General features: G+C 45.6%; 1 protein-coding gene across 1 annotated transcript in view; it reads left to right on the top strand.

The window, feature by feature from the left end:
* The first annotated feature begins 1,611 nt into the window (after positions 1-1,611).
* The window catches only part of MYO3B (myosin IIIB), a 309,308-nt gene continuing 290,781 nt past the window's right edge, over positions 1,612-20,138 (top strand). The window contains exons 1-2 of the mRNA XM_081847505.1: positions 1,612-1,635; positions 8,282-8,324. The gene's annotated coding sequence lies outside the window, so the exon portion shown is untranslated. The remainder of the gene's footprint in view (positions 1,636-8,281; positions 8,325-20,138) is intronic.

Here is a 20,138-nt window from a genome sequence, read left to right as displayed (position 1 = left end):
AGAGATAAAAAATTTGGATTATCATTAAAAGATGCAGGACATGGCTCCCCAAATCAACACAGACTGTGGAAACTTCACACTGGACTTTAAGCATCTGGCATTGTGAGCCTCCCCATTGTTCCTCCAGACTCTGGGTCCTTGGTTTCCAAATGAGGTGGAAAAGCTGCTCTCATCAGAAAAGAGATTTGGGGAGCCATGTCATCAGCTGGTGTTGGTCCACTGTGTTTGATTAAGTCCAGGGTCAACGCAGCCATCTACCAGGAGATTTTGGAGCACTTCATGCTTCCTTCCGCAGACGAGCTTTATGGGGATGCTGACTTCATTTTCCAGCAGGACTTGGCACCTGCCCACACTGCCAAACGTACCAAAACCTGGTTCAATGCCCATGGGATTACTGTGCTTGATTGGCATTGCCAAGAGAGAGATGAGAGACATGAGACTGAACAATGCAGAAGAGCTGAAGGCTGCTATTGAAGCTTCCTGGTCTTCCATAACACCTCAGCAGTGCAACAGGCTGATAGCATCCATGCCACGCCGCCTTGAGGCAGTAATTGATGCAAAAGGGGCCCAAACCAAGTACTGAGTACATATGCATGCTTCTACTTCTCAGAGGTCCAATATTGCCCTATTTGCAGTCCTTGTTTTGCTGATTTCATTTAATATTCTAATTTTCTGAGATTGTTAATTTGGGGTTTTCATCAGCTGTACACCATGAGCATCACAATTATAATAAATAAAGGCTTGACATATCTCGCTTTGCATGTCATGAGTCTATCTCATATATTAGTTTCACCTTTTAAGTTAAATTACTGAAATAAATCAACTTTTCCACGATATTCTAATTTTCCAAGTTTCACCTGTATGACCTCTAGTGATGATACACATAAAAAGTTATTAAACAACGTGTGACTCATTTCTACCTTCTTTTAGCGGACAATTTCTCTGGTCCTGCAATTTCCTTGTGTTTAATTACTCACCAGCCAAAATCATGTACTGCAAGAATGGGCTTTTTGTGTTGCTGACCGTCTGCCTGTTAACAATGTTAAAAAGTTTCCAGAAGAGACACTGCTTCTGTCCTGGTACTCCAGAAAGTGCCAGAAAGCAGTTTTGTTTTGTGCTTTTGCCAAATGTAGATGGCAGTGGAAAAGTTAATAAGACAAAGATAATGGTGACCGTTCCTACAGCGTGTAGTTGCTTACTCTTGGAGAGGCCCGCCAAAAGGAGGTCTTGAATTTGAGCACTGGAAAGCTGCAAAAGAAAGCTGAATTTTATAAAGAGGGGGTGAAGGACAGGGAGGAATCCACATGAGGATGAGGACATTCAGAATGGCTTCTTGTTTCCCCCAAGGAAGGCACGCACCATAAAAGTACTTATACTGGAGAGGAAAGCAGAATATTTAGGAACCCGCTCTTAAAACCTGCTTTGAGGTCTTGTGTGTTGGATAATTCAAATCTAGGGAGACAGCTGAAGACCAGAAGCTCCTGAACCCTAGGTATGTCCAAATGACAATATAAATGTTTCATCAAGAAAAGAAAAGAAAGATGAAAACAGGAATGATGAAAAGGAAACAGACAATACAGCAAAGGGAAAGATGCGAGAGAAACAATTGTGTCAGTTTCACACACCAGGGATCAGGTGAGTGTTGAAACTTTAAACTTTTGGCTATTTTCTACTCACTTGCAAAAGACTCATCTGCCTCGTGATCCATTTATTATGCAACATGCTTTTGCTCCCTATTTGTTGCACACGCTTTCCTTGACAACCTTTAAGGCTGCACATCTTCCGCAAGAAACCCAGTTCAGACTAGAATACGTTTGCATGGGGAAATGGGATATTTTCTGCAGATATTTTCATGGAAGCTGCACAGGTGTAATGGACCTCTTTGGACATTGTATGGGATGCAATTAGTTAAGACTTCCCAAACAGATCTGGTTGATCACTGTGAGAACAGGCTCTGGGGCTAGATGGTCTGATCCAGCAGTGCTCTCATTGTCGCATTCTTATGAAATGATTTCCCTTAGATGCTGGTACCACGCTACAAATTTTGTTTACCTTAAAAACCATTCAGATTCTTCAAGGGCTTTTGTACATCACCACTCTAACACAGGGACAATTGTCTAGTTATATATACAGCGGTACCTTGGGTTACATACGCTTCAGGTTACATACGCTTCAGGTTACAGACTCCGCTAATCCAGAAATATTATCTCGGGTTAAGAACTTTGCTTCAGGATGAGAACAGAAATCGTGCTCCGGCAGCGTAGCGGCAGCAGGAGGCCCCATTAGCTAAAGTGGTGCTTCAGGTTAAGAACAGTTTCAGGTTAAGAACAGACCTCTGGAACAAATTAAGTACATAAGCAGAGGTACCACTGTACATTTAAAACAAACATTAAGGGTCCTTGCTCTCCATGGAGGTGACAAGCTATTTAGTGGATCTTGTTTACTTCAGAGGGTATGTACTCCTCCTCCTCCTCCTCCTCCTCCTCTTCTTCTTCTTCCTCTTCCTCTTCCTCTTCCTCTTCCTCTTCCTCTTCTTCTTCCTCTTCCCCTTCCCCTTCCCCTTCTTTAAATAGGAAGCAGGGCCTCCTGTAACTCTCTTCCCCCATACACCCACATCTGTTCTGGGGGTTCATCCCACTCTCCAGAGTGGATTTGGAGGAGACATGCAGGCACAAAATGATTTCAGGGTTGAGGTGGCATTGTAAGCATGAGAAGCTGAACTACCTGTTAATTAGACCCCAGTGAATCTCACTTCTAGTTCCCAGCAATGAGTTAAAATGACACCTGCCCCAACAGCTTTGTGCTGGAGTCCAAATGGAGACAATTTTCTCAAGGCACTTTCTTTCTTTTCAATTAACAGCTTGCTTTCAGGTGGAGACACTGTGTAAGGGTCACGCTGACCTTCCTTGCGGTGACAGCGTCGGAGGGAAAGCTGAATCATCGTGCTCCTGCCACGCTGACATTACTGTGGCATAAGCCTCTGATAATTTTAACGCTGAGTTTTCCTTTTCTTAGACACCTTACGGTAGATGTGAGGCTCAATCTTGATGGTGCTAAACTGAACCTGCTCCTGGGGTGAGAACTGTAGTGAAGAAGAGAGCTTTGCTGTTCTTTACTACGGCTCTTTTCAAAGAAGGGCTGATCACAGCAAATTATCAGGATGCCATGGACGGCTTGTGCAGCTTTCTGTTGACTGCATGATAAATGGAGGGGGTGTGCAACGTGTTTATTGAAGTATACCACAAGGTAACCCCCTCCAGCATTTTGTGGAGGAGTATTTCGAGACATTCACAAAAAACATAATGTGTTTTGTATTAATTAATCCAGAGAAAAAAAATGCCACCCATTGGTCCTGCTCTGGAAAAAGTGAATAAAGAAACGTTTCCCCCTCTCATAATACCAGAACAAGAGGGCAGTCAATGAAGCTAATAGTTGGAAGAATAATAGAATCGTGGGGTTGGAAGGGACCCAAAGGGTCATCTAGGCTGACCCCCTGCAATGCAGGAATCTCAGTTAAAGCATCCATGACAAATGGCTATCCAGCCTCTGCATAAAAATCTCCAAGGAAGGAGAGTTTGCAACCTCTTGAGGGAGACCGTTCGATACGATATGATAATCTTTATTGTCATTGTCCCATACAGAACAACGAAATTGAAAAAATCTACATCAGACGTTCAAAAACCAACAAGCCTGGTTAGCCCCCTAAAAACTCTGATACCCCATTTTTAAATACAGCACACTCCCACAAAGACTCCTTACACTGTGTTTAAAAACCAAAATCGCATTTGGATAGAAATCCTTTCTTAGGCAGCTAGTCCTAGTCTTTATAACCCTGTACCTTCTTCCAGAGGGGCATGGGTGGCGCTGTGGGTTAAACCACAGAGCCTAGGACTTGCTGATCAGAAGGTCGGCAGTTCAAATTCCCACAGTGGGGTGAGCTCCCGTTGCTCGGTCCCTGCTCCTGCCAACCTAGCAGTTCGAAAGCACATCAAATTGCAAGTAGATAAATAGGTACTGCTCCGGCGGGAAGGCAAACGGTGTTTCCGTGCGCTGCTCTGGTTCGCCAGAAGCGGCTTAGTCATGCTGGCCACATGACCTGGAAGCTGTACGCTGGCTCCCTCGGCCAATAAAGCGAGATGAGCGCCACAACCCCAGAGTTGGTCACGACTGGACCTAATGGTCAGGGGTCCCTTTATCTTTACCTTTACCTACCTTCTTCCAGAAGGCAGAAGCTGAAATAGATCATTTCCGGGGTGCGCACTGTCCTGCACTATCTCTGCAGCTTTCTTGTGACACCTGGCAGCATAGATTTGATCCAAGGTGGGAAGAGTGCACCCAATTATTCTCTCTGCAGTCTTTACAACCCTGGACAGCATTGTTTTTCCCCTGACCATTCAGCTCCCATACCACACACAGAGACCATAAGTTAATACACTCTCAACAGTACAATGGTAAAATGCCATCATCAGGTCTTTTGAGAGATTATTTTTCCAGAGGAGTCTCAGAAAATATAACCTCTGCTGTGCTCTCTTCATCAGGTCTTTGCTGTTTTCTCCCCAGGTTAGGTCATCTCTCAACTCCATTCCCAGAAATTGAAACACCGAGACCTGTTCCACACACTTCCCCTCAATAATGAGTGGCTGAGTATTCAATTTACATTTCCTAAAGTCCACAATAATCTCCTTTGTTTTCTTTAAGTTAAGGAGTGAGTTGTTTTTCCAGCACCACTCCCCCAACTGCTAAACTTCCTTCCTATAGGCCGCCTCCCCCTCTCCAGCCGTGATTAAACCAACCACTGTTGTATCATCTGTGGTCAAACAGAAAGTTTCTCCTGATGTTAAGTTGGAATCTCTTTTCTTGTAACTTGAAGCTATTGCTTCAAGTCCCCCACCCACCCACCCAAGCAAGAGAAAACAAGCTTGTTCCCTCTTCCATGGGACAGCCGTTGAGATATTTGAAGATGGCGATCATATCTCCTCTCAGTCTCCTCCTTTCCAGGCGAAACATACCCAAATCCCTCAACAGCTCTTCATAAGGCTTCGCTTCCAGACCTTTGATCATCTTGGTTGCCCTCCTCTGCACACCTTCCAGCTTGTCAACATCCTTAAATTGTGGTGCCCAGAACTGGACACAGTATTCCAGGTGGGGTCTGGCCAAGCAGAATAGAGTGGTACTATTACTTCCCTTGAACTGTCTTCTGACCATTTCCACCACAGCTAAAATGCATACCTCTTTCTCTGAAATTTGTGACACTTTTAACAAGAAAAAGGGGGCTTGCCCACCCAGACATTATGCACGATTGCCTGGCTGATGCATCAAGGAAAAGCTGAGCTTTGCACACAGCCAACCTTGAATATAAGGAGGGTGTTTTAATACACATGTATTAATACACATGTGAAAGACAGCACAGCCAATCACATCCCTTTCTTCTTGCTAACAGCATGTCCACATATGCATTGGACTTTTCTGAATGGAAAGTGAAAGGTGAAGCAAGGCCTGTTTCCATAGTAACTGTGCATGTTAACATTAGGCACTGAGTGAAACAAATAGTTGGAGGAGGTTGCCCTTCTGCCAATTCAGCATAATTACTGTACTCATTAAAGTAATTATTAAAGGGATGCTAAATTTTGGACATGGAACAATTGTGCACCATTCTCTGGCCTCTTCTTAGACTTAACTTTTTTTCAGCAAATGTGGGCAGTTGTAACCTCTCCATGACTTCCTGTCCCAGCAACTTCCATTTCCTTTCTGGGTCCTGAGGCTCCCCACTTCATTCTGTTCCACTAACTGCTGCTTCTTGGTGTTGTTTTCGCTCCTCCCCACATCCCTAACCCTTTGCCATCATAGTCCTTAGCCCAATTTGCTGCCCACACAAAGAATCATACTGCTTTTATTTATACATATCTGTAACAAGTTGTGATGGCCTGGGATTCAGACTCAGATGCTGAACCTGAGGGATCCCAGCCTGCACAGGATTCCCCGCCTCCAGAACCAGCTGAGCCGGGGCTGAGGCATGAGCCTGAAGGGTCCTCACCTATGCTGGCACCTCAGGTGCAGGCACCAGCTGAGTCTGCTCTGGCTTCTGAGGGGATGGAGGACCCATTGCCTGCAGGTGCTCCACTCTCAGTCAGGGGAAGCTAAGGTTGCCTCTGGGTCTGGTAACCCTCCAGCTTCTCCTGAGCTGCAGAGACTCAGGGCAGAGAGGCGGAGGGAACTAAGTTCCCGCAGGAGGAGTGCTTGCCTCCAGGCCAGGAGAGGCGAGTCACCAGAGGATCGGGGCTCGCCTATGCCTCGGGGCAGATTAAAGCCGGCCAGCCCCAGTCCAAAGTTGTGGGAACAACATTGTTGGTTGCTAGTTCCTGCCTGATCCCTGTCCTGCTTTCCTGCCTGAGCTCTTGACCCGCCCTGGCTCCCTGCTGGCATGCCTGTTCCTGACTTCACCCGACTCCCTGCCCTGCACCCAGCTTCAGCTACTACGGTCTGCCTCCACGTTGCACCTTTGACCACAGACCAGACTTGGACCTCGCCTCTCGGGTAACCCACAGGACCAGCACACAAGTGCTATTTTTCTTGAAAGAGGGGCCAGGGTTCACCATGAATACCTCTGTTATGTATTTGGTGATCTGTGTTTGCCTGAGCTTGAGTCTGGACTAAGGATTCTGAGCCCCTGTGTTCTGATTTGATACATAATATCCAATCACAGAACTTTTCAGGATTTGGGCCTCTGCCATTGGCCCTTAAACTCTGAGTCATGATTCGCAACTTGGAAGTTTAGATAGCCAATCACGTTGGGAGTGGGAGTGGCCCAGGCCTTCAGAAACGTATATAAGCAGTTGCTTTGCTCTGTTGTCCAGTTCCATTAGTTCAATAATGGTTCTTGCTGTTATCACTGTTTATTGCCTCGTGGGAACCCACCTACACTTCAACCCCCCCCTCTTGTTGTTTTGGAATGGCAATGGCACCCACCTGAGAGGTGCCAGAGCTGAGCTCTTGTAAGCTCCGGCTGGGGTGGGGGGGGGGGGAAAAGCCCTTTCTGTGACATAACTTTGAATGTGGCATTGAGACCTCATAAACAAAATCACAAAGAATTGCGACAGCCTTTAGGATTAATTGGTTGTGTGGGCAAATGTTGCAGATGCCTGCAAGGGTAAAGATGAAGGAATGTAGGATAGAAAGCGCCTGTGTTGAATAATTGCAAGTATGTTTTTCATATGCTAAAAATAATGGGGCTGATTTTCTAAACAGAAAAGAACACAGAAGAAAATCTTTTTCAGCTCACCCAGAGATTAGTTCTGTGGCTGGGTGGTCACTGCACCCAGTAAAGTTTAGATGCTTGTGGCATCTGCGGACCAATGTGAAATATAAGCAGTTTCCTAATAGCAGCACAAGGCAGGTCTGATTGGGCCAAATGGCAGCTTTGCAAGCACAGTATCAATAAATCAGGAAACAAAATGGTTTGGCTTCAGTAACACAAGCTGTAATTCTGGAAGCACATTATCTACCAATCAATGTAAGAAGGAGTGACGGCTGAAATGGAATCTTGTAAAAAAGAGAAAGTGATCATAAAAGTTGAAGCTTTTGGAATGATATAAAGTTTAGAGATGTGATCAAGCTTCTTAAAATGCTAGGCTGCAGAATCACAGTGTCTGTCTGCCTGTCTGTCTGTCTGTCTGTCTCTCTACGCACATATGTGTCTGCACAAAGATGCAGTCGATTAATCTCCCTCTCTTCCCCTAGTGTCAGCTTTCGGATGGGCCAGCTTAGGCTGCAGAACTGTACAACGCGTTTATCCAGGATTATGTCCCACCCCAGCAAAAGTGTGCGCTGGATCAGGCTGTGAGCCATGTAATGATCATGATCTCATGATCTCTGAAGCCCCTGCACAATAGAACTGGACTCCCCACCCCCACCCCCAGTTTTGAGTTTCTCCCTTTCTAAACTGCACCACACACTCAAGTTCCTCCTCAAGTTCTTGTTAATTATTAAATCTTCTATCTGTCCTAGATTTATTGCTGGGAAGGGACAATGCCTCTTGTTTAGTGTAGCCTATGAACTATGGCAGGTAGGAAGCAGATCCATTCTTCTTCCCCAAAACTATCCATATTTCCCCCCTGCCAGGTCTGTACTTTAGAGTGCAAGAGCAATGTATACAGGGGGCCGCCTTGAATCCTTCCTCAGCTGGAGCAATGCCCAAAGGTCTCAGATGTCTTGAAGGCTGTCCTGTTTCTGCTCCCCCCTGCACCTCACATTTGCTTTCCTTTGTTTTGTTTTTCCTTTGTAGCCCCTCTGGAGAAGGCGCCAAGCCCTGAAGCGAATCTGAGCGGGTAAGACGCAATGATGAGAAAGTTTGTCGGCGGACATTTGGAAGGGAAGGAATGGGAGTGTGTGTGTGGCCTTTGCAAAAAGGTGTTTTCTGAAACCACTTGCTTCTTTGCTTCCAGCGCAAGGGTTGGGGATCAGAGAGCCCTTGTTTGATCTGGCTAACAAATTATAATGATAATCTGGACGAATAGCAAGTATCACCCCCGCTATGCAAAATCTCCAAATGAATCTGAACTTCAATGTCTAAAATCCCTGGTAGAGGACAAGGATCCTGAGATCACGTTAAGGGTAGCCAAATTCTGTGTGATTGCCATAACCCTTAGGGAACCAGCTGTGCTATCATAATGATTAAGGTTTTAAATGATAATTTTAGCTTATATGTTAGTGACTAAGTTTTAATTCATATATATTTTTAACTGTTGCTATATCTATATTGTCCCTGTTATACCTAATCGCAAATTTAAATGTATCCCTATCGTGTTTTTTTACTTCCTTGATATTGTATGTGGGCTGGAACTAGTCTGTGACTGGAATAATAAATGTTTGTTATAATGATAATCCGGACGAATAGCAAGTAGCTATTCCTGCTTCATCTTGGAATCAGGTGAATTCATTCACTCAAAGCCTGCGATCATAGTCACACTTATTCAGGGGGATACACCCCACTGAATCCAGTGGGGTTTTGTTGTTGTTGTTTAGTCGTTTAGTCGTGTCCGACTCTTCGTGACCCCATGGACCAGAGCACGCCAGGCACTCCACTGCCTCCTGCAGTTTGGTCAAACTCATGCTGGTAGCTTTGAGAACACTATCCAACCATCTCATCCTCTGTCATCCCCTTCTCCTTCTGCCCTCCATCTTTCCCAACATCAGGGTCTTTTCCAGGGAGTCTTCTCTTCTCATGAGGTGGCCAAAGTATTGGAGTCTCAGCTTCAGGACCTGTCCTTCCAGTGAGCACTCAGGGCTGATTTCCTTAAGAATGGAGAGGTTTGATCTTCTTGCAGTCCATGGGACTCTCAAGAGTCTCCTCCAGCACCAGAATTCAAAGTGGGGTTTACTTCTGTGTAATGCATTTGATTGAGCTGAAAGAGTGCTCAATAATAAGAAAATCTATAAGGGGAGCAGGGAACAAAAGGACACATAGCTTGTATTCTGCAGAGTGAGAACTAATAACTTAACTGGCTGAGTTCTCTGACTCATTTTTTGTGTGCAGTAAGTAACCTCTTCCTTAAGTCCCCAATCTCTCTCTTTCCATTCTCTTTGATGGTGTCTGATGTGCTTGGAATTGTTTTGAGAGGGCAACTTCCAGACAGTTGCTGTGTTTGGGTGGGATTCAGTCACAGACCAGCATATTCAGGGGTGTAGAGCTAAAGTTGACTGGGAGCTCTTGAGCAACAAACATATTTCTCCCACCCAAAAAAGATCAAACTTTTTGCAATAAGCAAATGCACTGGAAAGGGTTGAATGACACTTTTCACATTCAAACCTTACATTAAAAGGACATTGCTCCCCCCCCCCAAATCAAACTGTAGTTTGTTTAGGGTGCTGGGGCTCTATTTCCGCGAGGGTAAGGTACAGTTCCCAGGATTCGGGGGGGGGGGGCGGGCAATGTGCTTTGAATGTGCTTTAAATGTATGGTTTGGATGTGATCATAATCTAACCTCCCCACAAACAAATGAAGCTCAATAAAAAGGATATTTGTATACTGTCTTGAGGGTCGTTGTTGTTTTACAATCAAGCGCTATATAAATTTTATGGAATGAAATCTGGAAATGCCCAATTTGCCTCTGTGAGAATTGTTCTCCCGAGAAATTTGGTCTTCTGAGAACTGTTCTCCTCAGAACTGATTTCCCGCCCCTGCTTCTGCCATGATAATGGAACCTGTTTTGTGTTGCCCTGGCATGAGGCCCTCACGAAACTCATTCAGAGAAGCGGAAATATTTCTTGCGCTTATTTTCAATTGGCTTCATATTGGCGCTATGCGGCTAATCAGATTTAACAATGTGGTGATGATATGCGGCAAGTTCAGGCTGTGGGCAGTAAGTCTTACTCTTATTTTGAAAGAGTAAATATTTTTGCCCCCCTTAGCACCCATTCCCCTTGAAAAATCACTAAAGCGCTGTGTGATTTTCATGGATTGCAAAAGTTTTTTGTGAGGGGTACCCCCTCCCTTTTCGACGCAGCTGGAGTTCTGGGTTCTGGGTTCTCTTTATAATAACTATCTAAACCAGGGGTCTGCAACCCGCAGCTCCGGAGCCGCATGTGGCTCTTTTACACCTTTGCCGCGGCTCCGGGGCGGATACTAGCGAGGGGAGGAGGCGCATTGTGCGCCTCGACACTCCCCACTGTGGCGGGCGCTGTACTGGCTGTGACGTTGCATGGGGGCGGTGCGTGCGTTAGTCACGCACCGTCCCGACATCACCTTCCCGCCCGCTGTCAGATCGCGGCTCCGGAAATATATTTGTTTTAAATGTTGCAATGGTTTTGCGGCTCCCAGTTTTTTTTTCTTCGGAAACGGGTCCAAGTGGCTCTTTTTGTCTTAAAGGTTGCAGACCCCTGATCTAAACACTCATAAGTCAAAAACCAACTTCTTACCCTTGTGTTCCCATCCGGCCTCCGGCGCTTGCACCTGTCCTCTGACCTCAACATCAAACTCATTCATTGCACATACCCTCCGGGGACCAAGCAATCAACTTTCGCGGGGAGTGAGGGGAGACCTCTAAGGATCACTGCACTTGCGTAAATTCTGTTTAGATCAGAATTACTTCCACTGCTTTCAAATCTATGTGCCTGGGGTTGTAGATGCAGAGGGAGTCCATTAGCAGGAAGCTTGATCAGTTTCTACCACAGCGCATTAACGCAGTCGGAAAACACGACAGTTGGGGCTGTTGCGCTAAGGTGATCTTCATTCTTGCAAGGCAGAATGTAGTTTAGACTAGCACATTTTTATAGTGCTAGGCAAAGTTGTTCATCTGTGTGAAAGTTCTGAGTCCTGTTAAGTGGCAGATGCCTCTGTCCTTGACAAAGCGCTCTTTGGGGATCAATGTGGATATCAGCTGCGCACAAGTTCATGATAGGTGCTGGGGCTTCCAGTCTGAAAATGGTATGTGTTGCATGCATTGGAAATGCATGTAAAAAGAAACTTGACGAGCAGGTGCCCATTTTGACAAGTGCGCATATAAACATGAAGCAGTTGGGCATCTTTTCTTCCTGGATAGCTCAGCTGGTTAGAGCATGGTGCTGGTCCTCCTAACAGAGGGTCCATGTTGTGCTTGGCCCTGAAACTCTTCCCTAACCGGCTTGTGGGCGGGGCTTGCCACATTTATGCCACAGTTAAGCCCATCAGCAGCGTGGCAAGGTTGGGGGTTGGGGGTATCTATTTGGCAGCATGACGTAGGGAACTCCATTTGCTTCGCACTGCCATACACCCGCCCACCCGCCCGTTAATTAGGTCGTGTTTGGCCTTGCTTTGGACTTTGGCTGGTCGCCTGTTTTGGGAATGGGGGCCAGGTAGGAATTGTTTCCAATGTGGCAGATTGGCTGTGGCCACTTGGTTTTTGCCTACCTCTTAGCAATCGTCACAACTTTGTAAGGTTTGGCAGTTAGGCATTGGTTTAGGGGAATGTGGGGAGGGGAGGTGCGGCCATCACCTGCCCCTCCAATGAATAGGGTATTCCGTTAAAGGAATCTGGGGGTCTGGATCTCGTCCAAAGCCCGGAGAGGGGCTAGGGCCATTCCAGGACTCCTGAGAACCCCAGGGGTGAGCACCAGTCAATATACACTGACGAAGATCCCCCTGCTGATTGTTTACCCTTCCAGGCTTCCTGCAGGGTGGGGCAGGAGCCAGATATAGTTTGATACCAATGCCTAAGCCAATACCAGTCACATTTGTGTATTTTAATAAAGTTGTGGACAAAATTTGCCCATTAATATTTAAACTAAATTCTGTCTCCACTGTGTCTCTATTTCCATTCGGGATGGGTTTTGGGGCTCGAAGCACAATGCCAAGGTTGCCAGTTCGATTCCCGTATGGAACAGCCACATATTCCCACAATGCACTGGTTTGGACTCGATACGCTGCGATAGGATGGCGCTGCCAGCTTTTATGCCCCATTGGCTGCCCAGGCATGCGTGCAGCCAATGCCCTTTCAGCCAGCAAGGCACACCCCCTGAGAAGCTCACTCATTGGCCAATTTGAAATGCAGCAGCTGCCAGGAACTTGAGCCAGCTGCCCACGCAGCCAAGTGGAATTCCTTCATTGGCCGCCTGGCCATGTGCATTCTGTTTGTTTGATGTTTTTACTTCCCCTGGAATGGCGACTGAGCGAGGATCTGCAACAGCCGTCCACCGGGTGGAAGGGGTAAGCGTCCAATTCCTGCATTGCACAATGGGTTGGACTAGATGATCCTCGGGGAGGGACCCAACTCTACAATTTTATGATGCTAGGCATACATCACTACTGGGAAAACCATCACCTTGCTGACAAAGGTCTGTATAATTAAAGCTATGGTTTTCCCAGTAGTGATGTATGGAAGTGAGAGCTGGACCATAAAGAAGGCTGATCGCCGAAGAATTGATGCTTTTGAATTATGGTGCTGGAGGAGACTCTTGAGAGTCCCATGGTCTGCAAGAAGATCAAACCTATCCATTCTTAAGGAAATCAGCCCTGAGTGCTCACTGGAAGGACAGATCCTGAAGCTGAGGCTCCAATACTTTGGCCACCTCATGAGAAGAGAAGACTCCCTGGAAAAGACCCTGATGTTGGGAAAGATGGAGGGCACAAGAAGAAGGCGACGACAGAGGACGAGATGGTTGGACAGTGTTCTCGAAGCTACCAGCATGAGTCTGACCAAACTGCGGGAGGCAGTGGAAGACAGGAGTGCCTGGCGTGCTCTGGTCCATGGGGTCACAAAGAGTCGGACACAACTAAACAACCAAACAACAACAATGACTTCTTCATCCTACTCTTCCAAAAAGAAAAGAAAAAAACCATATATACTAGCAAACTGCGCAGGGTCTACCAAAAGGTATATGCTACAAATGTGTTGCTGTGATATATGAAAGCAATGCAAATGACAAGTGACCCCAAATGTAAAAGACAACCATTCATTTTGAGAAGAGGGGGAGGACCTATGCTATTTAAGGAGAGGGTGGGGAATCTGGTGTCCCCCAACTCCAATCAGCCTCAGCCAGCACAGCTAATGGTCAGGGATGCTGGAAGATTTAGTCTAGTAACATCTGGGAAAACCATAGCTTCCCCTTTCCTGCCTGCCAGGGATCCCTGGTCCCTCGGACTCATTTGTGTATATCACAAGGACCAGGGTCTGTGTTTCTTCAGTCTTTTCATTGCCATCAGTTCTCTCACAAGAAATCCTATTACATAGACATAAGTCTTTGCACTAATGGGATGGTCTTGCAGGATGCAGCCCTATGACTTGCTGACTCCTCACATAATTCCTGAATTTTGTTGGCAAGAGGAAACAGTGTTAGGGTAGTAGTTTTGTTGTGTTGCTATGGCCCTTGAGTGACCCTCACCCCCAAGGAAAGAGCCAATCTAAACAGCTGAGTAGTTATTGATTGATTACATTTTATTCTTCTTAGGACGCGGGTGGTGCGTCCTAAACCACTGAGCCTCTTGGGCTTGCTGATCAGAAGGTCGGTGGTTCAAATCCCTGTGATGGGGTGAGCTCCCGTTGCTCTGTCCCAGCTCCTGCCAACCTAGCAGTTTGAAAGCACGCCAGTGCAAGTAGATAAATAGGTACCACTGCAGTGGGAAGGTAAACACCGTTTCCGTGTGCTCTGGAACTTGTCACAGTCCTCTGTGCACCAGAAGCGGTTTAGTCCTGCTGGCCACATGACCCAGAAAGCTGTCTGTAGACAAACGCCAGCTCCCTCGGCCTGAAAGCGAGATAGGTGCCACAACCCCATAGTTGCTTTGACTGGACTTAACCGTCCAGGGGTCCTTTACCTTTTACATTTTATTCTTAAACAAAGCATATCTTTTCAACCTGTGCTTGGGCTCTCTAGCCATAGTTGCATGAGGGAAGTTGACACCTTTGCACTGTCTGAGCTGTGGAATCAGAGAAGTAAAGAACTGTCAGACACCACCTCCAATTCATTTCCCCCCCCCCCCAAAGAGCAAAAGCTAACATTAACTTCACTTGGTGTGTCAGGTACTATAGCACTCTGAGTATTGTCCTAATGGCTATGTTGCAGGACACGAAAAGGGGATGATTACAGGAGATGAAGTAGATGAAGTAGATGTCTTAAGTGATTGAAAAAAAGGTCTATAAAGCCACATTACTTTTAATCAGAGCTGTTGGCTAGAATGTAATACTTATTATAGAGACATAATTTTGTTGTTGTTTTTAATTATACCGTTTAGCTGACTGATATTTTAAAAGTTAATCTGGGTTCTTTATGAAATGGCTTCAGTCTCATGCTGAGAGGTAAAATGATTCGAATGACATTTGCAAAATTTGTAGCAATTGCAATCTGCTCAGTTTATCCCCTGACATAGTTTCAGGATATGCTAGAAACCAGTGAGCCTAGTGATGGGGGACTCCTGTCTCCTAGAATTAAATTTCAAAATTGCCTTTAAGAAAAATCTTGATGAGCAGAGCTCATAAATACAAGCACTATTTTTGTAGAGGTACGCTACAGCCATGACACTTAATGAGTAGAATACATAGGAGATTCAATAAAATAAACATTCGGATAATTGGATTGTTGACGAGCTTTCTAGGGCTTTTCATTTATTCTTTTAATTCCAAGTCTTCTGACTGCATGGCACAACATAGATGCAGGTCCATCAAATGTGTTCTTCGGGGGGGGGGGGCTTTATATTTATTTATTTATTTATTTATTTATTTATTTATTTATTTATTTGGAAGGGGAGGGGTATTGAAACAAAGTTTCTTCTGAATGCCAAAGTCTGCATTTTTAGCACAAGGGGGGGAAATGCACTCACCGCTTTGAGAGCAAAGGTTGGCAGACTGCGCTGGAGGGAGCTGAGTTGCGGGGATTTGTTCTGACTGCAAGCAAGGCGAGCCAGGAGGGAGGCTGTTCCGCCTTATCTTAGCTCCAGTGAGATTGGGAATCTCCTGGAAGCGAGCACCAGCAATCAGCACCATGCCTGCAGGACAGCAGGAGCACCGCAAAAGGAAATTTTGTGAAAGCCAAGATAGTGGCAGAAGAAGAGTTCCAGCTGCAGAAGCAGCTGGGAAATGAACCAGCAATCAACGCCATATAACAGAGCAGCAAGGGTCCAACGAGCGCTTGCCTTAATATAGATGTGTATATAAGCTTTGAGACTGCTCAGTGGCTGTTCTGTTCATCCAAGACATAACACGGTACAAAGGGAAGGCTGAAGAATTTGTGCAATGTTTATCTCCTCATTCCTCGGCAGGCCTGTCTGATTATGACCTTACAAATAAAGAAACAAACTTAATTGACTTTTGTCCCTGCTCATCAGCTCCTGTCTCCCTCAGTGTACATGTGCTGCATCGCATTAAAAATATCAAAGCTCCCATGGATTTTAACAGATTGAGATTGCACTCGGTGATCGACTGGCGGATGTCCCAGGCTCTTTGACTGGACTTTTGCAGCTGAGCAAAACACTGTCGGGAACATTACTGAATAATAGTGGCTCCTTTCCCATCTCTCATCATTATCCTGGAACTGTCTTACTCATTAAGATCACCTCTTGCCTTAGTGTTATTTATTTTAAACTCGGATTTGCATTAAAAAACTGTATCCTTCCTTCTGAAACTGTATCCTTTCGTCTGAACTTTCTCTTGGCCTTTGTGTAAGGGGACTGCAGCTGATAAAACATAGTTAATTATGATTTTCCTCACCCGCCCCCCTTTTGTAATTTCAGTTTAAAAAGAACGGGGGAGGGGGAGAGAAATTAAGTTCACATTGTTCTCATTTTCTTGTTTAGTTCAAAATTATTTGCAATTTTTTTTAAAAAAATTAAAACAGCTGACATTAACCATAAAAATATTACATCAATTTCCATTTAAACATATAGATTTCATATAGTCAGTCCATATGTCAAATAGGTATATAAATGAGGTTGATGGCCATGTGTTCTAACTTAGAAAGGTCAATGAGATCTCCATACTACAGCATAGTGGGTGGTGGCTGTTGGTCTGGTGGGTTTTTACCCTTCTAACCTTTCGGCGTAAATCTCTTGCCCGCCATAAGTGTTCGCAGGATGCATTTTTGTCATCCATCAGTTAGTCCCCAAACCGCAGGGATAGAATTTAAGAATATATGAACGTTTGCACACATATATCAATGATTTATCCAAGTCAAAGTTAATATGAACAATAATTCTTGGCCGAAAAGGAAACACCATGTGCATATTAAGATCCTCCCTGAAGCTCAAGTCAGTGTATGCTCAGTACTCACTGGGGAGCATGGCCTTTTCCACGGTGGCACCAAATTAGCAGAACTCCCTTCCTGTGGGGGAAGCTAATCTTGCTTCATCCCTGTGGCTCTTTAGGTCCCAGAGAAAGACAGCTCTTTTGAAGAGAAGCTCTCAAATTCATTGTATAATCACTTGCAGTTTGCAGCCTGAATATTGCCGCTGATGGTTTTACTGGCAATGACGATTACTGCTCACTTTGTTGGTTTTTGCTGTTGTCCAGTTTTGATTGAGATACAGATATACCATATTTATGTGAATGTAATGCACACCTTTCTTTGGCCAAATTACGTCACAAAAATTAGGGTGCGCATTAGATTTGATGGTGCCGGTAAATACTTGTTTGGTTTCAAGGTTTCGAAAATTGAGGTGTGCGTTAGATTTGATGGTGCATTATACCTGTGTAAATATGGTAGATATAGATACACACACACACACACACACACACACACACACACACACACGCCTAATAGGATACCCCCCCCTTCCAGTGTGGTGTAGTGGTTAAGAGCGGTGGAGAAGATTCTCACACACTTTGGGGCTGCAGCGCCGCGTTAAACTTCGGAACTCCCTCCCACATGAACCAGCAGTGGCTTTGAAAGAGGGCTAGACAGATCTATGGAGAAGGCAAGGGCTCTGGGCCAGTGTGGTGTAGTGGTTAAGAGCGATAGTCTCATAATCTGGTGAACCAAGTTCACTTCCCTGCTCCTCCACATGCAGCTGCTGGGTGACCTTGGGCTAGTCACACTTCTGTGAAGTCTCTCAGCCCCACTCACCTCACAGAGTGTTTGTTGTGGGGGAGGAAGGGAAAGGAGAATGTTAGCTGCTTTGAGACTCCTTAAAGGGAGTGAAAGGCGGGATATCAAATCCAAACTCCAACTCCTCCTCCTCCTCCTCCTCCTCCTCCTCCTCTTCTTCTTCTTCTTCTTCTTCTTCTTCTTCTTCTTCTTCTCACTCCTGTAGTCTCATGCTCCCCAAATCTTCTCTGGGGTTTCCCCTATCCTCCAAAGAAGATTATTGGTGTGCCCTTGTAGGTGGTTTCTGTTACACTGGCAGACTGAGTCTAGTGATTTCACCCATTGTCTTTACTTAATATTTTAAAAATCTGATTGAGCACCTTTTGGAGGCGCGGCTCAAGTTTTATGAATATGAAGATTCATGGCCAGCTCATTCCCAACCACTACAAACAAAATGTACTGCCCACAGTGCAGCCAGGGAAGCTTACAGCCAACGCTATAAACACCAGCAATTGATTGACGACAATAGGCATGAATATTTTATCAGCCAGGCCAGTATCCTGTTACGTTTCAGGTGCGTTTCTTATGAGCTTGCATCTGCTAGACATCTCAATTCTTTGCAAACACTAGAGCATAAGGCACAGGGGATTCCCCCGTGACTGCAGAAGAGACCTATGTAATGTCAAGGAGAGCTCGACTGGAAGGTAGGTTGATGGCTTCCTTGATTTTAAATTCCAGGCTGGAACGTTCATGTGCAATTGGGGGGGGGGACTTATTACTGGAAGGTGATGTTTATTAGGCAAAAGTGTTGGAAAGGCTGGCCAAAGTGATCTCTCTGCACAGAGGTGGGTTTAGGGCAGCGTGGCTGTTCACACACACACACACACACACACACACACACACACACACACATACACAGACCCCGGCACCAGGCACCGAACTTTAAGGCTACCACGGGGTGTCACAACTATGAAGTAGGAAACTGAAGGCGAGGGGCTCCAGATGTTGGCGTCACACAGGGCACCACTGAAATTTGAAAGAGCAGAACCTCCAAGTGTCCCTATTTTCCAGGGACAGCCTCGGATTTACAGAAGCCATCCCGGTTTTTCTGGTTTTCCCGCTTTTCCTATTTTCCTTGGGGAAATGTTGGAGGGTATGGAGTTATGGGACCCCCAAGCCAAAGAGATAAATAACTATACAACCTTTAGAAGACATCTGAAGGCAGCCCTGTCTAGGGAAGTTTTTAAATGTTTTATTATACAGTGGTGCCCCCCAAGACGAATGCCTCGCAAGACGGAAAACCCACTAGACGAAAGGGTTTTCCGTTTTGGAGGCGCTTCGCAAAACGAATTTCCCTATGGGCTTGCTTTGCAAGACTAAATGTCTTGCGAGTTCCTGTGGGTTTTTCCCCCTTCCCCCCCCCTTTTCCTAAGCCACTAAGCCGCTTATCAGCTGATCCGCTGATAAGCCGCTTATCAGCTGATCCGCTAAAAGCCGCTAAACCGCTAATAGCGCTAATCCGCTAAGCTGTCAATGGGCTTGCTTTGCAAGACGAAAAAACCGCTATACGAAGAGCCTCACGGAACGGATTAATTTCGTCTTGCGAGGCACCACTGTATATGTTGGAAGCTGCCCAGAGTGGCTGGGGCAACCCAGTCAGATGGGCAGGGTATAAATAATAAAAGGATGAAGAAGAAGATGATGATGGAATTGGACATCCCTATTTTAATCAGGGAAATGTCGGAGGAGGGTACAAAGTCTGCCCTTGCTTTGCATTGACTGCATGACAATTACCGCATCTTTCCGTGTATAAGACTAGGGTTGTTGTTTTTTTACCAAAAATTAGGTTTAAAATTGGGACTTGTCTTATACACAGGTAGTGCTGAGGGGTATTTTCTTAATTTGGAGTCCTCAAAAATAGGGGGCGTCTTATACATGGGGGTGTCTTATACACGGAAAAATATGGTATATGAGCCTTGGCAATATTTTGTCTGCCCTTATGGGACGTGTGTGTAGGGAACGGGAAGTGAGTAGGGTGCATGTGTCGTGTGTCACCGTGTTGGAAAGGGAAAAAAAGCCTTTCACCATAATACTGTTGTCTAGTGTAACACTTCCCAGTGGTACCTTGGGTTACATACGCTTCAGGTTACAGATTCCGCTAACCCAGAAATAGCACCTCGGGTTAAGAACTTTGCTTCAGGATGAGAACAGAAATCGTGCAGTGGCGGCATGGCAGCAGCAGGAGGCCCCATTAGCTAAAGTGGTACCTCAGGTTAAGAACAGTTTCAGGTTAAGAACGGACCTGCGGAATGAATTAAGTACTTAACCTGAGGTACCACTGTATTTCAAAATTGCACTTGGCATTTAGTGGGTTTGATAGGCACAGAATGCCGAGGGCAGTGGGGAGAGGCCCAGTGTTGTAGGAAGTAGGTCAGGTATGGGAACCTTTGGTCCTCCAGATGTGGCTGAAATACAACTCTTGTTAGCCTCAGCTACCACAGCCAATGCAAGGGATTGTGGGAATTGTAGTTCAGCAACGTCTGGCGGGCCAAAGGTACAGCACATCTGAAACACCTGCTGCTGCTGCTGCCATGCCGCCAGAACACAATTTCTGTTCTCATCCTAAAGCAAACTTCTTAACCTGAAGCACT

The sequence above is a fragment of the Podarcis erhardii genome, assembly GCF_964252035.2.
Source record: "Podarcis erhardii genome assembly, chromosome: 1".
NCBI classification, from domain to species: Eukaryota; Metazoa; Chordata; class Lepidosauria; order Squamata; family Lacertidae; genus Podarcis; species Podarcis erhardii.
This window is presented reverse-complemented; position numbering and strand designations above follow the sequence as displayed.